A 14,560-nucleotide genomic window follows, 5' to 3' on the forward strand; every position below is an offset into this window, starting at 1 on the left:
CGGCCTATTTGTTTTGCAACGTGCGCTTAAAAGCGCGGCGACGTATGAACAAACAAACAAACAAGCGCAGACCCTGTCGTGGAAACTGAAAATGGCAAACTGCGCTTGGCTAACGATCCGGCAGGGACTGGATGTCAGATCTCTGCTTAAATACTGTGGTGGTGATGATCAGGACCAGGGGCCTCATTTATAAACGTTGCGTACGCACAAAAGAAGGCGTACGCCGCTCTTGTCAGGGATGGGTGGAGGAAGGCGGGACTCAAGCGCAGACTTCTTAAACAAAAGAGACTTTAATCGTCCAAAAGCAAAAGGCCAACAGGCAAAAACGCACACGAACCAAGGAAAAACCGCCAGGCAGGACCTACGAACATCCAGGACGATATGACACCACAAGTGACAGGAGACACACAGCTTAAATACACTAGGGAGGTGCAGGTGATTGGACACAGGTGGAAACAATCAGACAATCACAGGGGATGACAGGACAAGGCAGGAAGTGAAGTTACCCAGGGAGATAAGAAGCAGAAAACTACAAAATAAGACAGGAAATAAAACCACACCATGACACCTCCCCAAAGTCTCTTCATAACATTCAGTTTTATTCCACTGAAAATTTGCAGGAAAACAAAAAAGGTTTTAACCACTTGGGAAAACGATTCAAACATGCAAACTCCCTTGTGATTTCTAGTTTGAAGGGTCAAGAACCAATGAAACGTCTTTATTGGACAAGGCAAGAGTGAGAAACAGAAGATGTGTTGGTTTTACAATAGAGCTGGATGTCACACTGTCGGCCTAAAAATGCAGGTATGCAGCAACGCTTTTTACACCTTAGGACAGCAAGGCATTTTTTCCTATGACGAGCAACACATACTAGACATCACCAGTTGTTACATGAAGTTAATAACGGAACAAAAAACACACTGTACGTAAGTGCCTTGTTAATGTCCCTCCCTGCTGCCACTGAGACCAACAACCAGGACTTTGTGTCACTTAGTTGTCTTCTCTTAAGCTTGTAGAAGTGAAAACGTCCTGTTGGCATCGATCTTTCATTTGAGCTTTTTGGAGTTTAACTTTCTTCAACTCAAGGTGAGACAGGCGTGGATGGGATGCTAGATGTCTAAAAGGCATAAAGCAAGCACAGAATGCATTAAACCCATTAAGATGAACATTATGAATGATAATTCTGGATGAAATCTGGCCTTGCCTAAAATATAATAAAATATATTATAAAAACGCCATTAGCAGTTATTTTACTTTCTGTCTTTTAAAGTCTGTTAAAAAAAAAGGTTTAATTGGGAAGTTTTATAAGGTCATGGGTCTTTCCAATTATTGTGGAATTTAGTTTTTATCCTACTTTAAGTACATGGCTGCTTCAAACAGCAAAGAAAACTGCTGGTTGCCTAATCCATCTAATCCCCAATTTTTCTCCCAGACACAAAAACATACAAATCAACATTTAAACCTTTAGAATAAACAATTATTTCATGAAAAGTAGATGGATAGTGTTGTTTTTTTTCTCAAAAAAATTGAATCAACCTCTTTCTAATTGTGTAAAGCCATCAAAGCTATTGTATACTATATAACTGTATTATCATCTATTTATATATATTGTTTTCCGCCTGTGAATGAAAATGTCTCATTTATCTTCTTATTTTGGTTGTCCTGTCTGGCTACTGTTCCATTCAGCCTCTAATTGTTCTGATTCATCATGACACTCTTTCTTAATGTTTCGAAAGCATCTCCAGTGAATCAACTGAGACGCTGCGAGAGGTCATTTCAATTTCACTTGTGCAAAACTTTCAGTAGCTACTTCATCACCATCTCAAGTATTTGACCCAAACTGAACGCACAGGCACACAATGCAACTTTATTTTCATTAGAGGAGGCTACTGAACACATGTTTTATTTGATCTCTTTTTGTAGAACGCTACAATAATTAAATAACATACCAGACGGTCTGGAAATACTTATTTGTTTTTATTCAAATGACTAGGATACTTAAATGACTTCTTTCATAAATTTGTTTACGGCACATCATGTAGCGTACCGTAGATCATGTAGGCTACTGTATAGACCATGTAGCTTACGGCAGATCATCTAGCCTACTGTAAACCATCTAGCCCAGTGTTTCTCAACCAGTGTGCCGCGAGAGGCTGTCAGGTGTGCCGTGAAAAAATACATACTGTCACTTCATTGGTGAAAAAAAAAGAGCCAACTTGTGTGTTTGTGTGTGTGTGTCGTCGCGCTGTTGGTGGTATGAAGGCTCAATACTCCCCTCTGCCTGTGGGTGGCGGTACGCAGCGTAATTAATAGGCAGATTTGCTGAGGCGACAATTTAAAAAAGTGAGATTTAAGGCTGGCGCATGCTTCTGCGTCGTTTCAATTCATGGTTCTGCGTATTGCAGAGCAATTCACCGGCAGAACAACAGGCGGAGTAACGTGTTTTTGTTGAAGACAACCTAGAGAGTCACGTCTATTTATTTATTTATCATAGACTTTATTGCCCCGTGCATCGCCACCGCTGCTTTTCATCATCGTATTTTCCTCCACAACTTTGTTCCTCTCGACAGGCAAACCGGCCGGTCTCCCTCCGTGAATCCAACCCGCTTCTACAACCCGCCAATGACGGCTTGTATTAGCGCTCATATTTACGCATTTCTTCCGACAAAAGTTCTTAAATCTGATCCGTTAGAAAAATGGCTCGAAAAACACGCAAGGACGCAAGGAGGTGTGAAAAGCGAGGGGGTCTTGCGTCTGCGTCGCTCTGAAAACGCAGAAGCACAAATCAGGCTTAAGAGATACCTGGGCATAGAGCCTGTCCCATCTTGGCATTAGGATGATGTTAAGTTTAATAAAACACAACAAATAGAACACGCGTTTCCCTGATTTCTAAGAGTATATTATGCTCATGCTGAAACTATGTTTGGGATTGATTTTCATATCATTTCCGGTTGTTGGTGTGCCGTGAGATTTTTTCTGTGTCTTAAGTGTGCCTTGACGCAAAAAAAGGTTGAAAAACACTGATGTAGTCTGCTGTAGACCATGTAGTCTGCTGTAGACCATGTAGCCTGCTGTAGACCATGTAGTCTGCTGTAGACCATGTAGCCTGCTGTAGACCATGTAGCCTGCTGTAGACCATGTAGCCTGCTGTAGACCATGTAGCCTGCTGTAGACCATGTAGCCTGCTGTAGACCATGTAGCCTGCTGTAGACCATGTAGCCTGCTGTAGACCATGTAGCCTGCTGTAGACCATGTAGCCTGCTGTAGACCATGTAGCCTGCTGTAGACCATGTAGTCTGCTGTAGACCATGTAGCCTGCTGTAGATAGTAGACCGTAGCCACAGCTCATTACAGGTCATTTAGCTGACGCTTTTATCCAAAGCGACTTACATTGCATTTATAACCCATGGCTTTTACTTGGCCATTGTTCCCGGCAAGGTTGGCGGTTTAAGCCCCGGCTGCTCATGTAATGTCAGATCATGTAATAGAACCTACTTAAGCCACGTAGTCATGTATTCTACTGCAGGCTATATCAACACGTTCCACAATCTTAATCAGTAGCTGTGTAGTCAACTAAATATTAAGATGGTAATCACTCGGCAGTCAAACCCAGTCTGTTCGATAAAGGTTCAGTTTGACTTATTCACTGACCTCAAATTCACTTTGTTGCTCGTTATACTTCTCTACTGTCTACTGTATTAATTCGACTTCCAGCATCTTGGCCAGTTTACCATTGCTGTATTAAACAGCCTTTTTAAGTCCCTATCAGAATCACCTTTTTGGACAAATTGTGTGAAATTAAAAAGTATTAATAAAGGTAGTGGTGGGCAGAGAGGGCCTGCGAGATTCCTGTCAGTCACCAGGATTGGATTTCCCCGATGTTTTCATCCTGACATTCAAACTCCTCTGAGTTTGTCTCCGTGGCAACGTGGGCCTACTGTGGCTGGGTCATAATGTGCACACATAATGTGCACATCACGTCATTTTGAATCATCCATCCCAAGTATAATCGCTTTGTGCTGTTCATGTTTGAGCTACTTTGGCAATGAACTCGATTTCGAAAAAGTCAGTTAAACATTATGTGTGCTAAATAACCTTTTTATTCTGACAAATGAAACTGTGTTGACTTTGTAGTCTAACTTCACATCCAGCCACTTGCTTTTAAATCTTTTTCTATCCCATTTGTTGAGTCTCTCATCCATCTCTGGACTTTTCCTCTTCTGTCATCTTGGAGTTTAACAGAGTGATTTAGGGCCATGTGCGACCTTCGTCTGCAATTCATCACCTCTGACTCTCTACGTCTCTGTATTGACTGCCCCTAAACTGTAACTGCAGTAGGTGGGTGATGGATTTCAATGAATCATTAATAGAAATGAACACACAGTGACAGCGATGACCTGAGATTCATGGTCTGCTCGCTTTTCTCTCGGTGGTAAAAGGAAGGGAAATTGGAAAGGAGATTTATGTTTGGGCGTCTTATCGTGTACACCTCAGGGCCGTGGATTAGTCTGCTCCTCTGTTCATTTGTGCTGGAGGTGGTTGGGGAGCGGAGTGGCAGAGAGAACTCTCACCTAGGTATGAAAAGAAATGTGTATTGTGGGGGAAGACTTTCTCATTCTCATGGAATCAGTTATAAAGTCTGCTACAGCTATACGTACAGACAGTGGCAGGCTTCTTCTTGATGTTTGAGAGCAACACAGCTCTATTTATACATTCACAGGGATAACACCTTGGTTTTCTTATGCTGAAGGAATGGAGACCGGCCATGAGGTCCCAGACCTGAGGGAAGACTCAGATGCAGTTTTAGGACTAGGCCCGAAGAAATTTGCAGCTTATGCATGAACAGATCAGATTACAGAGAGAGGTACCCTGAGATTCTTTTGCTCAGACAGTTCCCCCCTTGTGTTGTGAACCTTTCTCACAATTAAACTCACGATTAGCTTTAGACATTCATTTAGTAAAACATTATGGCATCATTATATTTTACCATTACAGTATTCATATAGGTTTTCTTCACAGTCTAGAAATACCTTTCAAATTGGTGTGAATGCATGAACAATGTATAATCAAACCCTGATTATTGTTAGTTGTTTGTAATCAATCTGCCCTTTTGAGATTTTTTTTATTAGACTTTTGAAATTGAAAGCAGAGGTCAAAAAACATGTATCATTTTATTTGAGATAGTAATTCTCCAACATGAAGATGCAAAATGAACTTTCAACAACTGACTGGATGTGGGTGGCAGTGTATCACTGTCCATCTTTGTTGCCTCAGAAACGGATGTACTGGAGCATCTGACTGGAAACCTGTCGGTGCCAACCCTCCAATTATTGTATGACCTCTTCGGTGCATTTGTGAGACCTCCACCTCCTGCCGTTCTTTCTCCAGTTAAACAGCATTTACAGCATAACAAGGCTCTGTTGGTTTGTTACTGGGGACATGCATTCCTTCAATCACACACGTTTGTTTCCATGAATGTAAAAAATGTAATCTGAGGCCTGAAATATAGTATGTTTAGTCATTCCTACATTTATTTTGTCTTTAGAAGACAGACAGAGGATACATTGGAAGAGGTTAATGCAAATAGCTGAACAGTTGTGAAATCTCAGAAAAGGACAGAAGGTCAAAAAAAGACAGACATAGATGGATAAAACACATGACGTGGAGGGGAAAGGTGACAAAAACACCTTGTTTTCCCTGGTCCATGACACTGTCGAGAAACGACAGAGGGTGCAAGGAAATACGACGTGAGAAAGAAGATAAAAAGCAGAGTGGAAGAATAAATGGGGGACAGACATGACAAAATGGCCACTTTGATATTCAGCATGTAAACTGAGGACGATTTCAGTCAATCAGCTCAGGAACGCCAGCGCACTTTGCCAAATCACCAATCAGTCAGCCAGGAAATCGCAAATCAAATAGACGCACTCACCCACAGCTCACCTCAGACTGCCTTGTCTGACTGACTGACTGACACGTCTGACTGGCTCTTCTTCTGATTGGTGGATACGAGCTGTCAGCCAAATGGCCTTCAGCCTCACTACAGGTGAAAAATGTCTTACTGTATTGAAGACGCACCCTTACGCTACAACGAGCAAACATGAAAGCACAACACGGTGGCATCGTAACTCCTCCCACAACAAGCTTTCCCTTTTAAAACTATTAAGTTGTGCTTGTGTAGATTTGCCCCTGTTACGTGCAGACATTGTTTTTTCTAAATAAACTCAGGTGATCACAGGAAACCATTTGTTTAGATAAAGCAACACACTTAAGCAGGTTTAGGAATAGATAGTGTTTTAAGTATATTTCGTAAACTAATATGTAACTTATATAAGCGCTGGTATCTGGTTTCACACAGAGAACCGGTCGTCTGGAGGAAACTGAGGCCCGCCTCCTCCCTACATGGACCTCAGAGTTTGACTCCTTTACCAAGCTGCTCTATTTAATGAGAAAAGACTTTCTACCAACGACATAATGTGAGAGACGACAGGATAAAGCTTGCTTACATCCTCACGTTGTCCCCATTTTGAAGAGACGTATGTTGAAGAGGGAAGTAATACTTAAGTAGAATTCAACGCCTCATGGTTGCTGCACTAAAAGGATTACGGATTGACTGCAGCATTAGAGTGTCACTACAGGGCGTCAATACATTCTGTGTTTGACTGATATTGTACTCACTGATTCCGCAGACTTTGCTGCTGCACGTGGTGCATATTTGGAGAGGCTACACGAGACGAGACGCACTTGACTAAAGGGGCCACGTGCCCATCCATTGCACATCTCGCCCCTCACACACCGATGGCACGCCCATCGGGAGCAACGGGTTCCGTCAGTGGCACAGTTTGATCGTGCAATAGCTCTTCCGATTAGTAGAGAAAAGTGTGGTGATGCTGCCTGGTAACCTGTCCGTTGCTTTGCGGCGCGTCTGTCTAGGAGACACATGTGGTACCTGGATTCCTCTTGAAGCTTCATCTCTAGTGTCTCCTTTCTGCTTGTCTCATTTAAGTGACTGAAACATGTCCGATAATGGCTCCCGGCACACAGGCTGGGAGTGTAAGTAGCTCCAATGGAAGAAAGTCTAGGATGCATTACAAGCTCAACATTGGACTTGGACAGTTCAAATCATCTTGAGGTAATAATATTTACCAGTTGCTATGGGCTGGGGTATTGGTTGTGTGGGTTCTGTGTCTTGACTGAAAACCATGTGATATATAATGTATGTCTGGGCCTATGTGTGGGCTTCACGTTAGCAATTTCCATTTTGTAGTATATTCAAATCAATTTTGTGTTTTTAGAAATCGTTTGTCCTAAACCTCCTAAAAGGTCATGCAGAACAAAGCTGGAAAGCCTCTTTCTCATACAGCTGTATACAGCACTTAGTCTGAATTAAAGATTCTGCGGTCTGTACTCCGCCGTGACTGTATGTGAGAGCCTGTGCTGAGAGAAGAGATTATTAGAGACGTAATCGGGCTGAGAGATGACGGTTATTCATAGAACCAGAGTTAGTTGTCATTCTCTAAGGTCAGCTGTCTGTTCCAAAGTTTCTCTCTTTTTTACAGCTCTTCATTGCATCTGTGCTCACATCAGACGTCTGTTCAGTCAGACAAAGAGCAGTCTGGGATTCATTTTTATTCATCTATTATCCACTCACCTTTTCATTGTCTGTCCGTCCCTCAACCATTATAACCACACGTCCATCTAATATTTGTCTGCGTCATACACGTATCCTTTGCCATTAGTGCACTACTCTTTTTTATCTACTAGAATGATCAATCCAACATATATCTGTTAATCCATCTACCCATTCGATAATCTATCACCATCTGTCCACCCATCCATACATGAACACACTAATCCATCACTTCAACCATTGAGTTGATCTTCCATCCGTCTATCCTTCATCCATGGTTCCACCCGCCCTACCATTTATCCACCCAGTCTTCTATTCCAATTGTGATTCTTATCTGACTCTCTCCCTCACACTCAAATATTTACTCATTATCTATTTCACTTTTCATCCTGTAGTCCTCTTTACTTCTGTATCTCTATTTGTTTTCTTCTTCCCCTTTGCTCTTCTTTTTGTGTCTGCCTTGTTTTTTAGTCATACTTAACAGGTATTTAACAGGTTTCATTTTTGTACGTGAGATGTTATTTATCATTTGTTAATATTATTGTTAGTTTTCTATGATTGATCATATCAATACAGTTACAATAACTGTTGACAGCCTGCAAGAATATCTAAATAAAACGTATTGTCCTAAGCACCTTTCATAAAACAAATGTGATGAGATCACATTTCTCATTTCTTCTTCATTTGTTAAAGGGGTTAGTGCTATATGTTGGAAATAAGGAAATATTCTGTAACTAACGGTGTCTTTAAGACTGTGAATGTTCATATTGGAATATTAGTAACACTATAAATGTTATGTGACTTTGAAGCTAACAGATGGTTCTCAGCTGGGTAAGATGTGAGTACTTCATGGAACCCGAGTACTGATCCCATCTGCTCCTGTGCGGTTCCTTTCCTTGTGGCTTCAGCGGTGAAACTGAAAAGAGTGAACCGTCCTAAACTCCCCCTCACCGCGCCAACGTCTTCAGTCATATGGACAGATTTATATTTTGAACATGACGCTGCAGCAAAAAGTAAATCTTTCAACGCGTTTTGCAATTTATTCTGAGAGGGAGGTGAATACCATATATCATCCTGATCATTTGGACCAATTTCCGGCCACACAAAGTGAATAGCTGAAGAGCTCCCGTTGTGGACAAACCCCTCCTGAAGCCCATTTACAGCTGCTCGTAGTAGAAAGCCAGCAGTCCGCAAGTAGCGAACAGTGAACAAAGCCAGACTCTCTTCCATCCCCTTATCTGTCCTCTCATCTTAATAAGAGCAGCATCTCTCCCATGAGGCCGTGCTGTCGGGGTCTGAACCACAGTCTCATTAACCAGATGCACGGGCCTCTGCAGTACAAAGGGCCTCCTCTGGGCGGGCGCTCGGCCCTCATTTCTATCTCCAGCTGAAAGTCAACATCTTGGCCGCGTGCCGCCAGCGATATGGGTAGCCGGCGCCGCGGGAGACAGCGCAGCGGAGGTCCTGCTTTTCCCGGCGCTGAGCCGGAGACGAGGAAAGCACTTGATTGGGATGTCGGAGAGCGAGCGAGACGCAGCAAAGGCCATCAGATCGGATTGGTAGATGCCGCTGTGTTCCTCTAATCTAATCAGATGCTATTCCGATCTGTTCTGTGCAACTCCAAGACGCTGTGGAGGGGAGCTGCCAGATGCAGATTGTGCTGTTTATGAGTTACACTCTCCAGTGGGCTTATTACATGTGACATGGTTTTATGCAACACGGTTCTTGCATACATTACATTTGGTGCAACAACCATATATATATATATATATAATGTATCAATCCAGCTGTACCAGCTAAATCAGTATTGTTTCATAACATACATATATAAACGTACAAAAATACATATACGTTACATACGTTATATAAACTTACAAAATAACCTAGTTTATATAACACACCTTATTGTAGAGTTCAGGATTTTATTCATGAATTACTGCATTGTTGTGTTTTTGTTTTAATAATAATACAATAATCGTTATATACTGTCCTCTTTAAGTTTAGATAATCCTTTTATTGTTTTTTTTTATACTGCGATACTGACCGGTCAGAGATGTCTCCTTCACAACATTTAAGGTGTTGGTACACAACAGGTTCTCTTGATGTCACGGCCAACAGCTAAACAACATTTACAAGAGAGAAATGTTTACACAAGCTTCATTTCAGTCTTTGCTTCCCAAAGAAGTGGAAATGTTTATTTTGGTATTGGACCAAAACGATTTTCATCTTTAAATATTCTCTTCCCCGCTCCAGGCTGCTGCAGATCGCGTCCGGTCAACACTTCACATCTCGGCTCGTTGCTAATTGGCTCCACTTGATAAAGGAATACTGAAACCATCTGAACCAGGTGAGTTTACTCCTTCTTTAAGTAGACTTACTGCTCTCTCTCTTTCTAACATACGCACTGTTTTTTTTTTGTTGGCCTGAGGTGAAAAAAACCTGCACAAACACACTGTCTGCAAACAGACAAATAGGCCGACATCTGTGTGTGATGGGATTGTGTGTTTGTGTTTGCAGTTTTACTGACAGAGCTCCCAAAAAAGGTGTGACAGGCGTGTTGATCTCCAGAGTGTGTATGTGCTTTCTTGTGTTGCAGCCAGCTGTCTGTGATTGCTAGTGTGTGTGTGTGTGTGTGTGCGCGTGTATATCAATGTGTGTTTGTGTTTCTTTGCAGAATAGACAGGTAGGAGTCGTTGTTGAGCTGGTTTTTCACAACCATGTCAATGCAATGGTTCAACAATAGATGACAAAAATGGTCATGCACCCAGACATTCAAGGCCTGAGAAGGCCTAACCTGCATTGACTTTTTGTGGAAACATCACCCCAGTAATCATGCTGAGCGTCCGATAGAACATGAAGGCTTTGTTGCTTGGGGTAAACCCTTCACTCAAATAAATGGGTAAGAATGTACATTTATTATTCTTAGTTGTTTTGTGGTATGGACCTCTTAGTTAAAAACTTTTTGAAAAGGTTAATGCTCAAGTTTTGTTAATTAAAGTTTATCTCCAAATCACAAAAAGAATTTTCAAAATCATGGTGTGACTTGCGACGTGTTGGAGGTATCGTGAGTAGAGATGTCTGCCTCTCCCGATACGTGATATTGCATGCTACTTGCCTTGCGGTGCTCAGAGTGCTAGATTTGTATTGCTCGTTAATATGTTTTACCCCGCCATGCAAAAGATACGGTTGTGTTTCTAGCAACCTGTTAATCACAGGTAAGCCATGCCCCGAAGCCCAGCCTGCTTTATTGTATATTTAGCTGTACATTGGACTTACTTACTAAATATCATTATGCTGTATTCAGAACCATAATCACTCTTGTCAGTGTGTCAAGTAGATGGTTGGAGGAGGCAGGACTCAAACGCAGACTTCTCAAAGCAATAGACTTTAATAGTCAAAAGCAAAAGGCCAAGGGGCAAAAATACACAGGAACCAGGGGAAAAACAGCAGGCAGGAACTACGAACATCCACGACGGTAGACAAGGACATGCGTGGCAAAAGACAATGACACGACAAGTGACACAAGAGACACACGGCTTAAATACACAAGGGAGGTGCAGGTGATTGGACACAGGTGGAAACTATTAGACGATCACAGGGGACAACGGGACAAGGCAGGAAGTGAAGTTACCCGGGGACACAAGTGGCAGAAAACTACAAAATACAACAGGAAGTGAACCACACCGTGACACAGTGCTCACTAAGATCAGGTGTGACGTACAGTCATTATCCAACTTTAAGACTTTTCAGACATCCTGCAAGGAGTTTGCTAGAAGGGACGTGTTAATGTTTACACAGGACTTACAAGTGTCACACATTGAGCGCGACAGTCACGCATTTTGGTCTTAGTTTTGGTCTCAAGTCATACACTCCCGCCACACACCCAATTCCACGCCAACCTTACATCCTGCGTTGCCATGTGCAGCACCTGTTTGTCCACTAGTAGAAGCAAGCCTCCGTCTGCACAGGTACATAAATATTATAATAATACTTGTATGTTATACAGTATGTTATAGCGCTTTTTTAGATACACAAAAGGCAGTTACATAGCGCAAGGACAGACAGAACAAAACCAGACAAAGAAAAAAATATATATATACACACACATATATACACACACATATATATATATACACACACATATACATATATACACATATATACATACATATATATATACACATATATACACATATATATATATATATATATATATATATATATATATATATATACACACACATATATACATATATATACATACATATATATATACATATATATGGTGACAGGTATGACAGGTTTTTTTAAGAAATATTTTTTTCTTCAAAGAAAAGAAAAACAGCCATAATAATTATAAACAGGTGTTTGAAGGTTATCCATCCATCCATCTCTGGCTGACATGTAAGATGGAATTTCATTCTCCATCTTAGACATTTTGTCATGTATAATGTATCACAGAATCCATTTTTCTAAATGTTATTGCTCTTCAGTTGGCTAAACAATCTGAATGCAGAGCCTGCTCCCCAGAGGAGCCGCGCATTCAGACAATATCCACAGATGGCAGTTTGACTACCAATTGCCGAATTCAAAGGACCAAATCAGCCTCCTTATGCTGACTGAGTGACTTCCTGCTTCAAGGAATCTTCCCTTTGTGCGCGGGATCAATGGCACCTAAACAACTCCTTCTGCATTCAATTTGTCTTATCAAGAGTGAAATGACATATATATTTTTTATATATATATATATATATACACATTGCTGACAAAACACAGTACTTTTGAATGGTACTGTATATATATATATGTAATGTCAGCTTATTATATTTATGTGTGTATTAGTGCAGTGCAGAACATGTGCCTGTAACTTTTGGCTTTATGTTTTGTTCAACTTTTCTTTATAAATCGGTCACATTGCACAGAAGCAACATCGGAAAAAGTGACAAACTGAGCATTTTCTCATTCTATCTACAGACGTTAAAAACACCAAAAGTTGCTCCAGGAATAACTCTGTAAAACAAAGTGTCTCGTGTACCTGTGTGCGTGACACAAATACCTTTTGGCTTTTGTTGTCTATTTTCAGCTCTGGTCTTTATGAATCTATTGAGATCCCGTCTCTTGAACATAATGTAGCCACATTACGATATTGTCTTTGCTGCAAAGCTTTTAGAGGGCTTTCAGTTGAACCTGTTTTGAAGTCTGACCGATTTGAGCTCACTGTTAATGGGAAGAAACTCTAAGAACCTAAAACATGTAGACAACGATAATCTTCACCACAGCGTACGACTAAATGAAAGAACAGTGGATAGAGAGAGAAAGAAAGAAAGATTTGATCATTACAATGACGACAATGCAAATGAAGTCTGTTATTAGCGCTGGTGTTTCATCCTGTAGGTTTATATTACATGACTCTTGGGAGAACAATGGAACCGCAAGACTATTTATTATGAAGATAATGTCCAAGGTATTCTCCATCTCCGTATCTTCCCTGCATGTGCATGTGTTAGGAAACAGAGAGGATATGTAGATATGAAGCTGCGCTGATTCATTCAACTCTGAATTTCCCAAGACATTTTTCTCTTTTCAGCCATGCAGGCGGAAAAGAAACAATGGAGATCAGGTCAAATAGTATACTTTTTTTTCATGGCCAAACCAAAGCTGAAAATGATAACGCTGCTTCTGTTTATGATGACAATGTTATCTTGACCATAACCATGAGATGAGGCAGAGCCTATCCACTTAGAATAATGTAGAAAGGAAGTAGCAGTAGCAACACCCAAAATGGGGATTTCACAGGAACCAAACGTAAAAAGGCTTCATGTTCCCTCACCACTCTCCTATTGTTCACGTTAACTGGAGATAAATGTGGCCTTTGTGAGTAACTCAGATCAACAGTCATGTTCAAAGCCTACACTGACATGTGGGTTTTCTTCTAAACTTTTGACAAAGCTTTTATTTTTAAAGCAATTTTATAGAAAATTCACTTTTTTCTTTCCCTTTTGATTCTATGTAATGGCTGAAGGGAAATATTCTGACTTACCTTTTCTTGCCACTACTCATTCATCAGTCCTGCCGCTTGCAGCGATCTGGGTCTCTATAGAGTAAAGACATACACAAGGAAAAGCGCTCGCTATACCAAAAATGAGCACTGCTAGGCTAAGCTAGCTGCTAGGCTACTTCCATCTTAACGCTACCCTGCGCGGCACACAGTCTGCATAGGACCACCACTGTGTCCCTAAAAGACCGCGGTTTGAAAACGTTCTGGCTAAATGTGGGGAGATTGTTTGCACTTCAAACACAGCCGTTAAATGATGGAAAGATGAGATCGAAGTGTCGCTAGTTAAACTAGTTCTACCAGGTGGAATTCTTCCTTCACGATGATCAAATGTGTCTAGTTTTGTGTCTAAAATAACATTAACAATTAAACAACAGGGTTTAAAATACACACTTTCTAAAGTGATTACTCCTTACTTTTAAGATGTCGTCTTTAGAAGACAATTTTCGGATTTCATTCAAAACAACATTCATTAATCACCATTAATCGAGATTAATGAATTTCAAAATGTGCAATTAATTAGGTACATTTTTTTATTCTATTGACAGCCCTAATATTTGACATAAATCATTATGTTAAAAAAAACGTGAGGTTCTGTAATTACTGAAGATAATTTTCACATGAGACAGACACAGTGGTCTCTTGGGTGAGTGTCCAACTCGGTTGCCAATTTAGTGGCAACCGGTAGCCTTTTAGTTTATAACTCATGTGTACGGAGTCTCACTATATGCTTCTTTCATCCAAGTGTCCTTTCAAATTAAACTCACGTCTTCAATGGAAGTTTGGTCCACGTTCAAAGCATGTGACAAAAATCATTGATATGTTGACAGCGTTAAGCGGAGTAGTTATTTAAAAAAAATTAAAACCTTAATTAC

At 40.9% G+C, this 14,560-nt stretch overlaps 1 protein-coding gene across 2 annotated transcripts in view; it reads left to right on the forward strand.

The window, feature by feature from the left end:
* Window positions 1-14,560, forward strand: part of LOC120833097 (leucine-rich repeat and fibronectin type III domain-containing protein 1-like protein) — a 278,724-nt gene that overhangs the window by 165,495 nt on the left and 98,669 nt on the right. For both annotated transcript variants that reach the window (XM_040200055.2, XM_040200217.2), the window contains one exon: window positions 9,884-9,977. The gene's annotated coding sequence lies outside the window, so the exon portion shown is untranslated. The remainder of the gene's footprint in view (window positions 1-9,883; window positions 9,978-14,560) is intronic.

This window comes from Gasterosteus aculeatus, chromosome 1, assembly GCF_964276395.1.
Source record: "Gasterosteus aculeatus chromosome 1, fGasAcu3.hap1.1, whole genome shotgun sequence".
Classification (NCBI taxonomy): domain Eukaryota; kingdom Metazoa; phylum Chordata; class Actinopteri; order Perciformes; family Gasterosteidae; genus Gasterosteus; species Gasterosteus aculeatus.